Source organism: Vicia villosa, linkage group LG6 (assembly GCF_029867415.1).
Source record: "Vicia villosa cultivar HV-30 ecotype Madison, WI linkage group LG6, Vvil1.0, whole genome shotgun sequence".
Lineage (NCBI taxonomy): Eukaryota > Viridiplantae > Streptophyta > Magnoliopsida > Fabales > Fabaceae > Vicia > Vicia villosa.
The window spans coordinates 85,199,554-85,212,676 of record NC_081185.1 but is presented as its reverse complement, the minus strand read 5'-3'; the positions used below and the strand labels follow the sequence as shown (position 1 = coordinate 85,212,676).

Below are 13,123 nucleotides of genomic sequence, written 5' to 3'. Positions count from 1 at the left end.
AAAGTGTTTTCATTCATCGCCATCAGATGGATGTCGCATCATGCCTGAACTAATTATGTTTGTATGGTGCCATGCCATTTGGCTTGCACTATGCATTGATGCAAACATTCTTTGCAACCTAGGTATTATTGGTATATAGAACATAGATTTCACTGAAATGCGATTTTTCCTTTAGTCAACTCCTTTAGTGCTAACTAAATACCTCAGACTCTCGCAAAACTTACATTCCTCCAATTCCCTGTCATTTGTACCAAACTCGTTCTCATAAAACAACATGCAACCTCTAATGCAACAATCAATCTATTTTACTTCTAATCCCAACTTCGACACCATCCTCTTTGCATCATAATAATTTGTAGGCATGTTTTCTTTCACAGGAGTTGGGTCCAACAAAATTCTCGCAAAGAATTCTAAACACTAATCAGAAACATTCCAATTTGACTTCGTATCCAAAAGTCTCACACACATTGATAGCTTAGAGTCAGAAGACCCCTCAAACAATGGTATATTTAATTCTTTCAACAGCTGATAAAACCTTTGAGCTTTCTCATTCGGGAGCTATTCTCCATTAAAGCCTTGTGGTTCATCATACGCCACATTCACCCCTAATGCGTTAGTGAACATCTCCTCGACGAGATTAAATTGCTCATGGCATTGCATATGTGATGAACTACTCCCTGGATCATCTCTATTTATATCTAGTTTTATATGTGTTTGACTGCTAGAAGCCTCTCTATTCATCTCCGACATTGTTTCCCCATTAGATGTCCAAACCCAATAATTTGGCCTAAAACCCACACTATCCAAGTGACGTTTCACTTCACTAGGGTCACTAATAATATTTCTGCAACCACACTTTAAACATGGACACCTTACCCCTCCTTCCCTGCGACAACATTCTTGAGCAAACGCAAATGAGAGAAACGCGACAACTCCTTCCATAAAAAGTGGTTTAAGTCCACGTTGTCCAGGAAACATTCAACTACGATAGATTTGGCAATGTTCCATACTGCACATATGAATCATGTTTAATTTTATTAAATAAAATGAAGAGTGATTACAAATTTTACAATTTTTGTCGATATCATCATATAACTAGTTGTATATAAAATTATATTCAATATTTGTCTTTTTCTAAACTATATAAACTATATACTTGTTTTTAGTCCTAAAAAAATATTTGTTTTTAAAATATATTTACTTGCTTTTAGTCCTAAACATACATACTTGCTTTTAAAATATATACACAAAAGCACACAAATTTGTGAGATATGAACATATATATATATATATATATATATATATATATATATATATATATATATATATATATATATATATATATATATATATATATATATATATATATAGAAAACAGTATGTATTTAGAAAACAGTATTAAAAATTTTGTATATTTAACATTATTAAAATTATATTTGATAGTTTATTATATTTAATATATATGTTTGATGGTTTATTGTATGTAATAAAAAATAGAAAGAAGAATGTATAGTATTGTTGAGAGAAAGTAGAGGAGAATTTTTACCTCTAAAATTTAGTGTTGTTGAGAAGTCGAGAGGAATGAGATTTTTTGAGAAGTTGATAGGAATGAGAATTTTTTGTTAAAGGAAGAGAGAAAGATAAATATGTAGATATGTTTGAAATGGATGAATTTATTAAAGGAAGATGAGTCAATGTGTGGAACGGACGAATATTAATGACGCAGACTTCAGCGAGGGGCTGCCCCTCAGTATTTAAACGGTCAAAATAGGCGTGGGGGGACCACTCGCAAATTGTCACCATGAAAATAGGGACTACACGCGCAGTCTTCTTGCACCAGTTGATAAGACAATACTGTCTTTTTTCTGAGGGGCTGCCCCTCGCTAAAATCAGTACCAATTTTTCCTTGGGGATGCCCCTCGCTAAATGTTGCAGTAGTTGTCAAATAAACTTTTTTTTGGCACCACTTTCCTTTACTTAGGGTAGCCCCTCGCAATGCAGATTTTCAAAAATCAAAATTTTCCTCTTCTTCAATTTGCGAGGGGTGTCCCCTAGGTATGTGATTTTTTTTTTTTTTAAATTGTGTGTTGCGAGGGGCTTAACCCCAATCAACTTCATTTATTTGTGTGAAGTTTTACCCTTGGCTATTCTAAGGATTTCTTGTGATAATAAGTAAAAAAAAATACTATATGCAGGTGTACACATATTCTTTCAATTAGGAACATGATGTGTTATTGATAATCTAAACCCTATTGTTTTAATGTTTGTTCTCCAAAAGGTTTATTAACGGCAAAGTGTTAACATCTTGTAGGAAATTGTAGGTTCAAAATTGTGTCCCACAGTTACTTAGCTTGTTGGATAAAAATATTCTTGTTATATTTCTCTAAAAGACAAATATGATGGTAAGCACAAGATAAACCTAACCAATAAAAAAAACAAAAATCAACAAAAGAAAATAGACATCTAAGTACTAATACAAACAAAATTAAACCAAAGCAAAACACTCTACTCCAAAGCCTGAGTCACTCAATAGCTGTCACATTTGATTTTAGGCTTGGCAATTTATCAAAAGAATAAAAGATTGATATATTCAACAACTATATATCATTCAAAAAATGGATAATTCCAACCATATTTCTAAAGAAGGAAATCCATTATTACTTCCTAACTTCAATATAGTTCAATTAATTCTTACTTCAATACATTATAGAAACAAAGAAAAACAATGGTCCCCTTCACTTATTTTCTTCACATAATAATTGTATCGTTTTCTATTATTTGCCTTGAGTAGTCGTGTAATATACGAAATTTCTATTTAAAATTTATATATATATATATATATATATATATATATATATATATATATATATATATTTGGACTCATGATTTTTTTATTTATAACTTAATAGATAATTGAATTTTATTTTCAAAATAATTTTTTTATAAATGAGTACTATATAAAGAGGTTGAAGTTTGCTATGCATGATACAAGAACAAAAGATAATAATAGAGTACATAGAAAAAAATGACAATGCACATTTGCAAACTTTTTCTCTTGGGACTTTTATGCATTGGGTTGGTCCTATCTTCTGGTAATAAACTTACTTAAGAACTTTTCCTCTTAAATTCTCTTTTGTACATCATTGTTAAAATATAAAATGAAGTTTTGAGGTTTTTTTTCTTTAGCAGGAGCAATTGGTAATGATTCAGGAGAGGTATGCATTGGTGGACCATGTCAAGATTGCGGCAGAAGATGCCTTATAGGGGGATTTCAGAAAGGTGGCTGTAATTTAAGTTCACTATGTTGTTGTAGTGATCATTTTTAAAATAGAAACTACATTCTAAATATATGCTACGTAATATCTACTAATATAAATAAGACATGCATGTTTTCTTCCAAATCTTATACTTTCTTGGTTGAAGCATAAGCATTTGGCGTATGATTTGAGCAGAAGTAAAAGTGGAAGACTTGAAAGAAGAATGACTTCTTCAACTTGAAGATGGGAATAGAATTATATATTTAAGAATTGGGCTGGAAATTGTTTTCATTTAAATATTATATATCATAGGTGTGAATTATAATTTCTGTCCCAATGAAATATTACTATTTTATTTTAGTGTTCTTTTGCATCTCTTTTTTATCAAACATAAAGTGTTATTTTGCAACATCAATACTTTTTATTTATATTTTTTGGCTAACATTTTTGTTTTTAATTAAAATTTAACTCTTTAAATATGAATAAATAGAAGGAGGTTGTGGATTTATAGTCTATCTTATAACGGGATTTATTTGTAACATGCAAAAAAATTTATTTTTTATTCAAAATAAAAATATAATTGTTTAAGTTTTGACCAAGTCTTCTTTTAAGAGACTTCTCTTAGAATAATATTTATAAGATATAAGATAATAATACTTTTGAGTTAAAGCTAAAAAAGGGACAAAATTGCAAGATTGGTTTATCCAATTTGTTGGGGTTTTTGACCCTCACAAAGTGTTTAATGAGTTTTAAAATCTGCTGCATATGTATAATTCTCACACTTTATTTGCGGGAGTTTTGAGCAATCAGTAGTATCCTACTTCAAAGTGGAGCAGTTTAGCTTGTGAAAATTCCAAATCCTCACAAATGATTAAAAATGTGAAAATAAATATTAATTTTCTTAAAAAAATATATGATGTTTCAAAATAAAACAACCGATACATCTCAAGAAATTACAGCTGACAACAAAGAAAAAGAAAAACTAACGCATACATTTTACTCTAGACAAAGAATTCCCATTTGCTTCAAACATTACGACCCCAGCAAAACAAATAACACAACACAACAATTTACTTTTGGATACTATGACGCACATACACCTCCCACTACTACGTAAAATGTGTTTAATAACAATTTACCAATAAAAAAAGATTTTATGATTATTGGTTTAATTATATAAATTTCATTATATATATATATATATATATATATATATATATATATATATATATATATATATATATATATATATATATATATATATATATATATATATATATATATATATATATATATATATATATATATATATATATATATATATATAACCACGTGGGATCAGACATTATTATGTAGCGCGTGGTTATAAATTCAGTATTTACAATCATGGTCCAGTGACCGTCATAGTAAACTGGAAAGCGCGCGCCTTATAATAATTGTTATTCATATAAACCATTGTGATATTTCATATTAATAAATGTCAAATTTTCATACCATAATTAGCACTAAACCATAATTCAACTATTTCATTTTATAACAAAGTAAATATTAAACATAAAAGAGATAAGAAAACATAGCATCTTCAAATTTCCATAAAATCTCTCTGGCTTCAGTTTGTTCTTCAAATTCTTGTTCTTCTTTTTTGAATCTGTATTCATACCCTTCAAATTTCCAACAAATTCCAACTCTGGCATCATAAATTTCCAGGACGCACCTTTTATTGAAACTAATTGTGGAATAGGAATTAATTATGAAGTTTATCTAGTTTGTTAAGCAATGAAAAAGAAATATAAGGAGGAAGAAGCTGACATAATAGCTTCATACTTCTTATATTTCTTCTTATTGTATCTCAAACTAGATGAAGTTTGTTGCCGCTATTGTTTCTTCATTAACTAAAATGTGTTGTTCTTGTCGAGTCTTACAATAACCATGAAAGTTATCAACTTCCATTAGGAAATCGATGACACTTTATGCATAATGGACTAAAAAAGTCTTTAATTGATTAGAATGAGCCTATAAATAGGTACTCTCCGTCCTCTCCTTTCCTCATCTCGAATTATCCTCTCTTATTATTAGCCTTTTATCTTTTGGGTTTGCTACTTGCTTGTTTTTCTTATCATCATCAAATTTCACCAAATAGGGTGTGTAACTTTTTTAACCCATCATCAAGTGTTTATGAGTCCGAAGACTTCATTTCTTAAAGCCAAAAGGATTTCTAGATCAAGAACTTCCTTGACCTCCGTCTTCTCAAACTTCTCTACCTTGATGAAAGTTTTGATGGAAATTTTGATTTCTTCAACAACTTTTATCAATCGAACTCAAAGATTTCGTCTGCCGCAAGTTAAAAAAATGTTTTCAAGATTGGTAAAAATGTTTTTTTTGCTAACCTTAACTTCAATGAAGTGGTAATCACATTTTATGTATGTAAAACCCAAACTTCTCTCATTGTTGAAGATCATGAGAAACTTTGTGATTTGCCTCATTCTAATACCCTATTCTCTCTTGACCAGGGTAAGCAGACTCACAACTCAGAACCTAAAAAAAGAAGGGGCCTCAAAATAATTGGGCTTTAAGAATTTTAATGAATAAATAATTGTTAGAACAAGATTTGTTCTGATCAATTATCTTAGTTTTGATGATAACAATAATATGAATTTTGCTTAAGATAATATGGTACTCTAATCCAATGCAATTTCCTTTTCAGGAAATATATAAAGAGTATGCATAATTCAGCGCTCAGAAGCTTTGACTCAAAGGGTTCAGCATGCAACATCAGAACATGGTCTGGCAAGACATTAGAAGATGGTCGAAGCAGAATCAGAACATGGGTCTATGGAAGCATCAGAAGAACATAAGATCAGAAGCACTGAAGTTCTGATGGTATCACGCACAGAAGCACTTCAAGGTCAGAAGATCAGAAGATGCTATGCACCAAGCTGTTTGACTCTGATGATATTCAAACGTTGTATTCACAAACATCAGATCAGAAGGAAGTACACGTGGCAGGCTACGCTGACTGAAAAAAGGAACGTTAAAAGCTATTAAAGGCAACGTCAGTAGACACAGCGTGAACAAGGCTCGAGGTAGTTGACAAAAGCGAATAACATTAAATGCGATGCTGTACGGAACACGCAAAGCATTAAATGCACTCAACGGTCATCTTCTCAAACGCCTATAAATATGAAGTTCTGATGAGAAGCAAGGTTAACGAATTCTACACCTATTCTGTGAATATCAACTTGCTGAAACGCTGTTCAAATCAAAGCTCAGAATCTTCATCTTCATCAAAGCTCACTACATTGCTGTTGTAATATATTAGTGAGATTAAGCTTAAACGTTAAGAGAAATATCACAGTTTGTGATTATAGCTTTTAAGAAGCAATTGTAATACTCTTAGAATTGATTACATTAAGTTGTAAGGAACTAGAGTGATCGTGTGGATCAGAATACTCTAGGAAGTCTTAGAGGTTATCTAAGAAGGTTGTAACTAGAGTGATCATGTGGATCAGAATACTCTAGGAAGTCTTAGAGGGTATCTAAGCAGTTGTTCCTGGAGTGATCAGTGTGTGATCAGAAGACTCTGGAAGACTTAGTTGCTGACTAAGTGGAGAACCATTGTAATCCGTGCGATTAGTGGATTAAATCCTCAGTTGAGGTAAATCATCTCTGCGGGGGTGGACTGGAGTAGTTTAGTTAACAACGAACCAGGATAAAAATAACTGTGCAATTTATTTTTATCTGTCAAGTTTTTAAAGCTACACTTATTCAAACCCCCCCCCCCTTTCTAAGTGTTTTTCTATCCTTCAATTGGCATCAGAGCGCCGGTTCTAAGGTGCAAGCACTTAACCGTGTTTAGAAAAGATTCAGGAAGAGAAAAACGCTTCAGTAAAAGATGGCTGATGAAACTGCAAAGTCTACATCTACATCTGGCTCTGCTGAGCAACACAACGGTAACAATGGTTATACTAGACCGCCGGTATTTGATGGTGAAGACTTTGAATACTGGAAAGATAAACTGGAAAGTTACTTTCTGGGTCTAGATGGTGATCTATGGGATCTTCTAATGGATGGTTACAAACATCCAGTAAATGCCAGTGGCGTAAAGCTGACAAGGCAAGAAATGAGTGATGATCAGAAGAAGCTTTTTAGGAATCATCATAAATGCAGAACTGTTTTGCTGAATGCTATCTCTCATGCTGAGTATGAGAAGATATCTAACAGGGAAACGGCCTATGACATATATGAGTCCCTGAAAATGACTCATGAAGGAAATGCTCAAGTCATGGAAGAATAAAAAGCCCAACATTTCATATTTCCATCCTTTTGGATGTGTATGCTTTATTCTGAACACTAAAGATCATCTTGGTAAGTTTGATTCCAAATCACAAAAATGTTTCCTTCTTGGATATTCTGAACGCTCAAAAGGCTACAGAGTATACAATACTGAAACATTGATTGTGGAAGAATCAATCAATATCAGGTTTGATGATAAGCTTGGTTCTGAAAAACCAAAGCAGTTTGATAATTTTGCAGATTGTGATATTGATATATCAGAAGTTGTTGAGCCAAGAAGCAACGCATCAGAAGCAGAGCTTCCCAGAAGCAAAGAATCTGAAGATCAAGTATCAGCTTCTCTGGACAATCTAAGCATTTCTGAAGAACCATCTGTCAGAAGATCATCCAGACTCATTTCTGGTCATTCAGAAGATGTCATTCTTGGAAAGAAGGATGATCCAATCAGAACAAGAGCATTCCTTAAGAACAATGCAGACTGTCAATTAGGTCTTGTATCTTTGATCGAGCCAACTTCTGTTAATCATGCTCTAGAAGATCCAGACTGGATAATTGCTATGCAAGAAGAACTGAATCAGTTTACAAGGAATGATGTTTGGGATCTTGTTCCTAGACCAGATGGATTCAATATAATCGGTACAAAATGGGTCTTCAGAAACAAGCTCAGTGAGAAAGGTGAAGTGATAAGGAACAAAGCCAGACTGGTGGCTCAGGGTTATAGTCAGCAAGAAGGGATTGACTATACAGAAACCTTTGCACCAGTGGCCAGGTTAGAATCTATTCGTCTATTAATTTCATTTGCCACTCAACATAACATCACTCTCTATCAGATGGATGTTAAGAGTGCCTTCTTAAATGGTTATATAGATGAAGAAGTTTATGTCCATCAACCTCCTGGTTTTGAAGACTCTATGTCTCCTAATCATGTTTTTAAACTAAAGAAATCGTTGTATGGATTGAAACAAGCTCCCAGAGCTTGGTATGAACGCTTAAGTTCTTTCCTTCTGGATAATGGTTTCACTAGAGGAAAAGTGGACACTACTCTCTTTTGTAAAACCTTTAAAAGGGATATTTTAATTTGTCAAATATATGTAGATGATATTATTTTTGGAACATCTAATGCTACACTTGGAAAGGAGTTTGCTGAGTCTATGCAGGCTGAGTTTGAAATGAGCATGATGGGAGAACTCAAGTATTTCCTTGGAATACAAATAAATCAAACATCAGAAGGAACGTATGTTCACCAAACCAAGTATGTGAAGGAACTTCTGAAGAAGTTTAATCTTCTAGACTGCAAAGAAGCCAAAACTCCTATGCATCCAACATGCATCCTAGGTAAGGATGAGGTAAGTAAGAAGGTAGATCAGAAGTTATACAGAGGTATGATTGGATCTCTTCTATATTTGACTGCTTCTAGACCTGACATTCTGTTCAGTGTTTGTTTGTGTGCTAGATTCCAATCAGATCCTAGAGAATCTCATTTAACTGCTGTTAAGAGAATTCTAAGGTATCTGAAAGGTACTACTAATGTTGGCTTAGTTTACAGAAAATCTAAAGAATACAACTTAGTAGGATTCTGCGATGCTGACTATGCTGGAGACAGAATTGAAAGAAAGAGTACTTCAGGAAGTTGCCAATTTCTTGGAAGTCATTTGATCTCCTGGTATAGCAAGAAGCAAGCAACTATTGCTCTATCAACAACAGAAGCAGAATATGTCGCTGCTGCTGGTTGCAGTACACAGATGCTCTGGATGAAGAGTCAGCTAGAAGATTATCAGATATATGAGAGTAACATTCCTATATTCTGTGATAATACTTCTGCTATATGTTTATCTAAGAATCCTATTCTTCATTCAAAAGCTAAACATATTGAGATTAAACATCATTTCATAAGGGACTATGTTCAGAAGGGTGTTCTATCTTTAAACTTTGTGGATACAGACCATCAATGGGCTGATATTTTTACAAAACCCCTGGCTGAAGATAGGTTTAAGTTCATTCTGAAGAACATTAGTATGGATTTATGCCCAGAATGAGAAGATGAGAAGTTCTTACGTATGAGTATCTTCTGAAATGAATGTGATTTTTTTTTAATCAGAAGTTCTGATTGAAATCTTTTAGAAATTATGATTCGGTTATTACTAACGTTTCATTGCCTAAGTTGATTCAGAACCTTTTTTAAAGCAAAACAGCTGTAACGTTTTATCTCGGGATGGTAAACCTGTCTTTACTGTTCATGGATAAGCGCGCGTGCAGTTGAAGGGACGCCGACCATAGCTAACTGTGCTAGTCACCTCATTTGTCTTTATTATCTCTCCTCATGTCACGTAACATTAAATGCTATCCATCATTTGTTTCATTTTATTTTCTGTTAAATACTCTTCAAACGCCTCTCCTTCCCTCTTATATTCTTTCTATTACACTCTGTCTCTGTTTTCTTTCTCTATCTCTTTGCATTCATATCAAACCCTAGCTGTTCATTATCTGAAAATCCATCATGAACTCTTCATCAAGCCCAGGAAACCATGAAAATGATCAAAACAAAAAGAGAAAAGCTGTTGAAACATCCTCTTCCAAACCCAAAAAGATAAAGATCACCTATGACCCTCTCAAGGTGAATCCATTCGAAGCAAAGTTGTCTGGAAACTATTATAGACGTGTGTTTCAACCCCCTGGTGAAAGCCCTCCATCATCTCCATCTTCTTCCTCATTTTTTTACCTTCAAGACTCAACTTCCTCTTCATCTAACCTTTCCTCTCCCTCAACCCATTCCAAAGAAATCTCTTCATCTTCACCTGCTGAGAATGTTGTTTCTGATAAAGATTGTGGAAGATCTGCATCAGAATCAAGTCTCCCTGACCCCTCGCCTGGAAGCCCAAGAAGCAGTCAATGATGCGTTTCACTCCTTCATGGCAAGGAAAACTGCAAATTTTGACAGGGTTCAAGACATGCTGGCGCAGATTTTGTCTTAGCTAGGGTCTTAGTCTTTGGTCTTAGTAGTTTTCTTTCCTTGTTGCATCTGTTTGTTAAACATCTTCTCATGTAATATCTTTTGATTATCAATGAAAAGTTTCTTTGTTTTGCATTTCATTGATTTTGTTTGTCGTTTTATACATCTGAATCTTTTGAAATATTCTTTTTGATGATATGACAAAAAGGGGGAGAAGATAAATGATAAATGATTTGATTAATCTATCAGTTGCTGGGTAAAGCTCCCACACATTTACTAACAAGAACTGCAAGTTAGTTCTATATGGTTTAAGTGTTTTGCAGGTATAAAGAAGTGAAGACAAGAAGCAAAAACAAGAAGCAAAACCATAAGAAGTGTTATTCTGTAAAAAGAATAAGCTCATGGAAACTGAAGCAAGCTGAGTGCTGTCAAGCTTCAGAAATCAGAAGCAAGAAAGAAGAATGAATCAGAAGCACTGATAATAGAATTTGATCCATATTTGTCTATCTGCTCTGACAAAATTCTATTTGCTCTGACACATTATTTTAGCCTATATGGCTCTGATACATATCATGTGTTCTAATATACATTTTATGTTCTGACTCGTTCATGCTGACTTTTGTCGTTTAGTTTTTGTTCTGTAACATTTCAGGATGTAGAGATGCTCTGATGATGCTCTGGTACATTCAACAATGTTCTGATACAAATCTAGCATGAAGTGATGCTGGTAGAAATTCAAAGCTCTGAAGCTATCCGAGGGAAGCAGAAATCAGAAGCTGTGAATGTTCTAAAGATCCAGAAAACTCAAGTTCTGAAGCTGTCCTAAATGGAAGCAGAAATCAGAAGCTGTGAATGTTCTGAAGATCAAAGAAATTCAAGTTCTGAAGCTGTCCTAAATGGAAGCAGAAATCAGAAGCTGTGAATGTTCTGAAGATCAAAGAAATTCAAGTTCTGAAGCTGTCCTAGATGGAAGCAGGAATCAGAAGCTGTGAGTGTTCTAAGGATCTAAAGAAATTCTAGTTCTGAAGCTGTCCAATGGAAGCAGAAGTCAGAAGCTATGAATTCTCTGAAGACAGAAGCTTATGTGATCGTCTCTACCGAAATAATCAGGGAAGTCTTTTATTAAAGTTCTTCGAGTATTTATTTCAGGGGGAGATTATTTATCTCAGGGGGAGATTGTTAATCTCAGGGGGAGACATATTCATATGCTTATGCTATAGCTGTGTAATTTGTCTTTTGCCGTCTGCTCTTTCTGATCGCAAATTCATATCATTTATATATGTTTTTGTCATCATCAAAAAGGGGGAGATTGTTAGAACAAGATTTGTTCTGATCAATTATCTTAGTTTTGATGATAACAATAATATGAATTTTGCTTAAGATAATATGGTACTCTAATCCAATGCAATTTCCTTTTCAGGAAATATATAAAGAGTATGCATAATTCAGCGCTCAGAAGCTTTGACTCAAAGGGTTCAGCATGCAACATCAGAACATGGTCTGGCAAGACATCAGAAGATGGTCGAAGCAGAATCAGAACATGGGTCTATGGAAGCATCAGAAGAACATGAGATCAGAAGCACTGAAGTTCTGATGGTATCACGCACAGAAGCACTTCAAGGTCAGAAGATCAGAAGATGCTATGCACCAAGCTGTTTGACTCTGATGATATTCAAACGTTGTATTCACAAACATCAGATCAGAAGGAAGTACACGTGGCAGGCTACACTGACTGACAAAAGGAACGTTAAAAGCTATTAAAGGCAACGTCAGTAGACACAGCGTGAACAAGGCTCGAGGTAGTTGACAAAAGCGAATAACATTAAATGCGATGCTGTACGGAACACGCAAAGCATTAAATGCACTCAACGGTCATCTTCTCAAACGCCTATAAATATGAAGTTCTGATGAGAAACAAGGTTAACGAATTCTACACCTATTCTGTGAATATCAACTTGCTGAAACGCTGTTCAAATCAAAGCTCAGAATCTTCATCTTCATCAAAGCTCACTACATTGCTGTTGTAATATATTAGTGAGATTAAGCTTAAACGTTAAGAGAAATATCACAGTTTGTGATTATAGCTTTTAAGAAGCAATTGTAATACTCTTAGAATTGATTACATTAAGTTGTAAGGAACTAGAGTGATCGTGTGGATCAGAATACTCTAGGAAGTCTTAGAGGTTATCTAAGCAGGTTGTAACTAGAGTGATCGTGTGGATCAGAATACTCTAGGAAGTCTTAGAGGGTATCTAAGCAGTTGTTCCTGGAGTGATCAGTGTGTGATCAGAAGACTCTGGAAGACTTAGTTGCTGACTAAGTGGAGAACCATCGTAATCCGTGCGATTAGTGGATTAAATCCTCAGTTGAGGTAAATCATCTCCGCGGGGGTGGACTGGAGTAGTTTAGTTAACAACGAACCAGGATAAAAATAACTGTGCAATTTATTTTTATCTGTCAAGTTTTTAAAGCTACACTTATTCAAACCCCCCCTTTCTAAGTGTTTTTCTATCCTTCAATAATTATATGTACCTTTTATTTTGTTTTATTTCAACGAGTTGTTCATCAATGTAACGGCAAATAATTTCCCGTATCAGTTGTGTTCGAGACTTGATTTTTCATT

General features: G+C 33.9%; 1 long non-coding RNA gene across 1 annotated transcript; it reads left to right on the top strand.

Annotated features, from left to right (window-relative positions):
* The first annotated feature begins 2,919 nt into the window (after positions 1-2,919).
* On the top strand, positions 2,920-3,617 carry LOC131611807 (uncharacterized). The gene is made up of 2 exons (XR_009287149.1): positions 2,920-3,092; positions 3,187-3,617. It is a non-coding gene; the product is annotated as an uncharacterized LOC131611807 (long non-coding RNA).
* The last annotated feature ends 9,506 nt before the right edge of the window (positions 3,618-13,123 follow it).